A 6,950-nucleotide genomic window follows, 5' to 3' on the forward strand; every position below is an offset into this window, starting at 1 on the left:
CAACCCCCAGAGTCAGACATGACTGGCAGAAACCAGTGCAGGTGGTCCCGGTGGTGATTGGCACATTGGGGGAAACCAAGGGGAAACCTTTACCTTTACCTTAAATCACCTTGGGTCCCTTCGGGCTGGAGAAATAAGGTTAATAATAATAAAATAAATATATATTTCCTTTAACTCTCATAGCAACATCCTGTGGAATTCTGGATTTTGTAGTTTAGCCCCAGCATTTCAAAGAATGTTGTCATTGTAGTTAAAGGGAAATCTAGCACTACAATATCACCCAAGAGCGAGGCTGGCTGATCCTTTGTAAATACTCCCCTTCCTGCATATTATCTTGTCAGAATTTCTTCAGGGGATGTTTCCCATGGCTGTGCTCTGAGGCTGAGAGAGTGAGACCTCCGATCCTTGAATGGGTTCTGAGCCGGAATCCCAACACTCAAAATACCACACCGTGAACAAACTGCGCCGTTGAACCCTCGCCGCTGGGAGCGCGGTGCCGCAAGATCCGTTGGATAAACCCACTAAAACAGAAGAATAGCAATCAAGGAAATGGATAATTGGGATTAATAATGCAATGGGATAATAAAACACCGGCGAGAGATTAGCCAGCGACGTTGTTGTCGGCACAGATGGCTGCACGGTTTTTGCTTTCCTTGGTGGGCATCCCACCCACTCTGAAGGTGGTGAGGGAGAAAGAGAGAGACGTAGTCTTCCTCAGGCAATGATTGGCAGGCCCTTTGTTCAAAATATGCAATTTAGCGTCTGTGGGTATAAACAATGAGGCTTGGGATGCATCTCCATTGTAGAATGAATGAAGTTTGATACCGCTTTAACTTCCCTGGCTCAAAGGTAGGTAAAGGTAAAGGTTTCCCCTGACGTTAAGTCCAGTCGTGTCTGACTCTGGGGGTTGGTGCTCATCTCTATTTCTAAGCTGAAGAGCTGGCGTTGTCCGTAGACACCTCCAGGATCATGTGGCCGGCATGACTGCATGGAGCGCGTTACCTTCCCGCCGGAGCGGTACCTATTGATCTACTCACACTCTGGGGGTTGGTGCTCATCTCCATTTCTAAGCTGAAGAGCTGGCGTTGTCCGTAGACACCTCCAAGGTCATGTGGCCATTGGCATGACTGCATGGAGCACCGTTACCTTCCTACCGGAGCGGTACCTATTGATCTACTCACATTGGCATGTTTTCGAAGTGCTAGGTTGGCAGAAACTCACTCCTCTCCCAGGATTTGAACCTGGGACCTTTCGGTCTGCAAGTTCAGCAGCTCAGAGCTTTAACACACTGTGCCACTGGGGCTCCCTGGCTCAAAGCTAGGAGTTAATTTAAGGCTCAACATCTTGTAGAATCATGCTTGTAGTTTCCCCAGATCTTTTGAATTCTCTGCTGTTTGGTGTGTGGCTCAGTGTGTTAAAGCACTGAGCTGCTGAACTTGCAGGCCGAAAGGTCCCAGGTTCAAATCTCGGGAGAGGAGTGAGCGCCCGCTGTAAACTCCAGCTTCTGCCAACCTAGCAGTTCGAAAACATGCAAATGTGAGTAGATCAATAGATACCGCTCTGGCGGGAAGGTAACGACGTTGTGATGGCGCAAGTGGCGCCATCTATATGTCAAACTGTAAGTTGCATGATTTGAATTGTATCATGCCTGATTTTGCCTTTACCCTGTAAATGTAGTTGGATTGTTTGACTCCGCCCTTTCCTGGAGTGGGTAAGTGTTTCCTTTTTCATTCCACCATCAAGCTTTCTACCAGATGGACATGAGAGAGAGACTTGGCTCTAAAAGCCCTTGATTAAGTTACCTCTCAGCACCAATTCTGAGGTTCTTACCCTTGAAACTTATGCTTCATGTTCAGGGCCAACCTGGACGACATTGAGGAATCTCAAGCGCCTTCAAATCAGTTATTTGGCATCAGAGGAAGACTCTGTGTCTCCAAACATAGGCCATTTGGCCTGAGGCTGAGGATTGCTCCGGAATTCACAGCCATTGAGAAAGAGGGACCTGGAAAAGCTTCTCAGCTGCAAAGCTCCTTGGACTTAAGACAACCAAAGACTGTAATGTATATTTTCCTTTACCCCTTTGAAACTTCCAGCTTTTGGGGATAACCTTTTGTGAACAATAAAACCAGTTTTGAGTTATCTACAGTGTTTTGGTCCTTGGGAGTTCCAGTTTCCCTAAAGGAGGGCAAGAAGCAATCCCCTGGGGAAAGATGTTGTCAGAGTAATTTACGCAGCGCAGCAGCAGTTGGATGCAGAACGAAGTGACATCCAGAGACTTTGGTAAAACTATATACAAAGTTTTACTGTACAAGACAAACAGACTTGCAGACAATAGACACAGGACTCTCACTCTAGGCAGACAGAACTGATGTATTTATTTATTTTTTATTTTATTTACAACATTTATACCCCGCCCTTCTCACCCGAGGGGACTCAGGGCGGCTTACAAAAATTGGCAAAATTTAATGCCCAAATTGCAATCATAAAAACAAAACAATATAAACAGATCTGTTAATAACATTGTTAAAACACATTATAAAAACCTTAAAAACATATATATAATTAATTCCATTCATCCGAGATCCTCATGCTTCATCCTTAAATCAGGCCATGTCAACTTTGTCATTTACTCATCAAAAGCTTGGGCACATAACCATGTTTTTACGGCCCTTCTGAATCCCAGCAGGGTAGGAGCCTGTACTGATGTAATCAGTAATGCACAAACACTTGTGTCTGGACACTCCCCAGTTCCAGCCACACATCAAGGTCAACACAGCTTCTTAGTAATTAACTCTTTACAGACTATAGCACACTCTGGATGATGCAATCAGTATGCAATACATGGAAGACACAAATTTCATTTAAACACTACCAATACAAAAATCCCACGTTAACAGATGTCACGTCCATGCCTCTGTCGCTAAAGGTTATAGCCCCAGGCACAACGGCACAGGCGTTCCATGCAGTCATGCCAGCCACATGACCTTGGAGATGTCTACGCACAACGCTGGCTCTTCATGTTTAGAAATGGAGATGAGCACCAACCCCCAGAGTCGGACACGACTGGACTTGACGTCAGAGGAAACTTTTACCTTTACCTTACTTGCCACACCAAACTACACCACTCAGGATTCCATAGAAGTGAGCCATAGTGTCAAACTGCATTCCTTCCACAGTGTTGATGGTCTCCAGGCCTATTTCCAGGTGGGGAGAAGCATCTTTAATGGGTGGATATAATAATAGATGAAGTTGTCTCTCTTGCAGTCCCGTTCTCCCCACAATCTCAGTCACTTCTACTCCTCCCGCAAGGTAATTCACTTCTTTGGGGCTGGCTCTATAAAAAGATATCTATTTCCTGGACATTTTTGCCTCGAAACCCAGCGATGAGAGCACTGGTCCGGAATAATGGCCTGCCAGAATTTTGTCTATCCGCTTCCTTTGTTTTGTGAAAGCCCAGCGCTGACAAGCTATCCGTCGTTTCACCCCTGAGATTTGAGAAGCGGCTGTGCGGAGGTTTTTTATTTTGGACTGGAACGATTTGGGAAGAAACAGCTGAGTTCCAATCCCTGCTCAGTCAAGGAAACCTATTGGGTGGCCTTGGGCAAGTCACACTCTCTCAGCCCCGCGGGAAAAGCAATAGCAAACCCGTCTGAGCAGGGAAAAAGCATAGGTTTGAATTAGGAACACTATAGTTACATCTGTAGTATAGAATGAATTCAGTTTGACCTCACTTGAACTGCTGCGTCCCAGGCTATGAAATCTCGGGATTTTCAGTTCTCAGTCTTTGGCTTTGTCAAACTACAAATTCCAGGATACTATAGATAGTGCCATGGCAGGGAAAGTGGTGTTAAACTGCATTCATTCTACATTGTAAATTCACCCTTAGTAAAGCTAAGTAATTGCACTGAGCCATGGCAGTTTAAGTGGTGTCAAGCCACATTCCTTCTACAGTGTACATGGGCCCTGAGTCAAACTACAACTTCCAGGATTCAATTGCTCTGAGCCATGGCAGTTCAAGTGGGGTCAAACTGCATTTATTCTGAAGTGTAAATGCACTCTTAGTAAAACTACAACTCACATGTGGACATGGCAATCAAAGTGGTGCCAAACTGCATTCATTCTACAGTGTAGATGCGCCCGTAATAAAACTACAACTCCCAGGATGCTATAGATGGAGCCATGGCAGTTCAAGTGGTGCCAAACTGCATTCATTCTAAAGTGTAGATGCATCCTTAATAAAACTACAACTCCCAGGATGCTATAAATGGAGCCATGGCAGTTCACGTGGTGCCAAACTGCATTCATTCTACAGTGTAGATGCACCCTTAAAAAACTAAAACTCCCAGGATGCTATAAATGGAGCCAAGGCAGTTCAAGTGGTGCCAAACTGCATTCATTCTACAGTATAAATGCATCCTTAATAAAACTACAACTCCCAGGATGCTATAGATGGAGCCATGGCAGTTCAAGTGGTGCCAAACTGCATTCATTCTACAGTATAAATGCATCCTTAATAAAACTACAACTCCCAGGATGCTATAAATGGAGCCATGGCAGTTCAAGTGGTGCCAAACTGCATTCATTCTACAGTGTAGATGCACCCTTAATAAAACTACAACTCCCAGGATGCTCTAAATGGAGCCATGGCAGTTCAAGTGGTGCCAAACTGCATTCATTCTACAGTGTAGATGCACCCTTAATAAAACTACAACTCCCAGGATGCTCTAAATGGAGCCATGGCAGTTCAAGTGGTGCCAAACTGCATTCATTCTACAGTGTAGATGCACCCTTAATAAAACTACAACTCCCAGGATGCTATAAATGGAGCCATGGCAGTTCAAGTGGTGCCAAACTGCATTCATTCTACAGTGTAGATGCACCCTTAATAAAACTACAACTCCCAGGATGGTATAAATGGAGCCATGGCAGTTCAAGTGGTGCCAAACTGCATTCATTCTACAGTGTAGATGCACCCTTAATAAAACTACAACTCCCAGGATGGTATAAATGGAGCCATGGCAGTTCAAGTGGTGCCAAACTGCATTCATTCTACAGTGTAGATGCACCCTTAAAAAACTAAAACTCCCAGGATGCTATAAATGGAGCCATGGCAGTTCAAGTGGTGCCAAACTGCATTCATTCTACAGTGTAGATGCACCCTTAATAAAACTACAACTCCCAGGATGCTATAAATGGAGCCATGGCAGTTCAAGTGGTGCCAAACTGCATTCATTCTACAGTGTAGATGCACCCTTAATAAAACTACAACTCCCAGGATGGTATAAATGGAGCCATGGCAGTTCAAGTGGTGCCAAACTGCATTCATTCTACAGTGTAGATGCACCCTTAAAAAACTAAAACTCCCAGGATGCTCTAAATGGAGCCATGGCAGTTCAAGTGGTGCCAAACTGCATTCATTCTACAGTGTAGATGCACCCTTAATAAAACTACAACTCCCAGGATGCTATAAATGGAGCCATGGCAGTTCAAGTGGTGCCAAACTGCATTCATTCTACAGTGTAGATGCACCCTTAATAAAACTACAACTCCCAGGATGGTATAAATGGAGCCATGGCAGTTCAAGTGGTGCCAAACTGCATTCATTCTACAGTGTAGATGCATCCTTAATAAAACGACAGCTCCCAGGATGCTATAAATGGAGCCATGACAGTTGAAGTGGTGCCAAACTGCATTCATTCTACAGTGTAGATGCACCCGTAATAAAACTACAACTCCCAGGATGCTATAAATGGAGCCATGGCAGTTCAAGTGGTGCCAAACTGCATTTATTCTACAGTGTAGATACACCCATAGTCAAAGTACAACTGCCAGGATGCTATAGATGGTGCCATGGCAGTTCAAGTGGTGCCAAACTGCATTCATTCTCCAGTGTAGATGCATCCTTAGTCAAACTATAACTCCCAGAATCCCATCACATGGGGACATGGCAATCAAAGTGATGTCAAACTGTATTCATCCTACCGTGTAGATGCTCCTCCATGGAATCCGCATCCAACATTCTCTTTTCTCCCACGAATTCCACATGCTGCCAACCGATCCGTCACTCTACCCACTTTGTATTTCTATGCATTCCTCCCCTTCCCTCCAGACACATGCTGTACTGATGCGCACGCTGTATGCGCATGTTATCCAGTCAGTCTAAAACCGTCTGTTCATGCATCTTTACCCACTGACATCTTCGTTTCCAACATCTTCATCGCCGCACCAGAGAAATGAGTGAAAGGCGGCATTTGTTCAACAACGGCTGGTGCGGAAATCATGCGCTTGGAGCTGGGTCACCGCCCTCCGTTTCTCTCTTGGCCCCATCCCTGCCTCTATGGGAACATCGACTTGAAGAGATGGAAACCCATCAAACCTGACCTTGATCCCTTTCCCCAAATGATGTTGGCTAGAGCTTCCAGAGCATGGTCAAAGGGCTATTTTGGACCACAACTCACATCATCCCCCATGTATTTTATATCTATTGACCGATATATTGAAAACATTGACTACAAAAATGGCTTGGATAATCCAGATGCTTGGATAAGTGAGACTCTACTGCAGGGGTCCCCAAACTAAGGCCCGGGGGCTGGATGCGGCCCTCCAAGGTCATTTACCTGGCCCCCGCCCTCAGTTTTATAATATAATATTTTTATATCATTTTAATAATATAATATATTGTATATACATATAATATTGATAATAATACCATATAATAATATTAATTATATGTTATACATTACATATAATATTACAGTATAATGGTATAGTTCAATATCTATATATATAAAAGGGTAATGAAATTTCGGCCTAGGACAAAACAACAAAGCTACACATCCCAGAAACACTAAACTTGGCAGCACAACCCCTCATCCATGCCTCTACGTTCATACAACAAAAAGAAAAGAAAAATAAAGTCCTAATTAGAGGGAGAGGAAGAATTGTTTTTA

This window comes from Anolis carolinensis, unplaced genomic scaffold (assembly GCF_035594765.1).
Source record: "Anolis carolinensis isolate JA03-04 unplaced genomic scaffold, rAnoCar3.1.pri scaffold_10, whole genome shotgun sequence".
Taxonomy (NCBI): domain Eukaryota; kingdom Metazoa; phylum Chordata; class Lepidosauria; order Squamata; family Dactyloidae; genus Anolis; species Anolis carolinensis.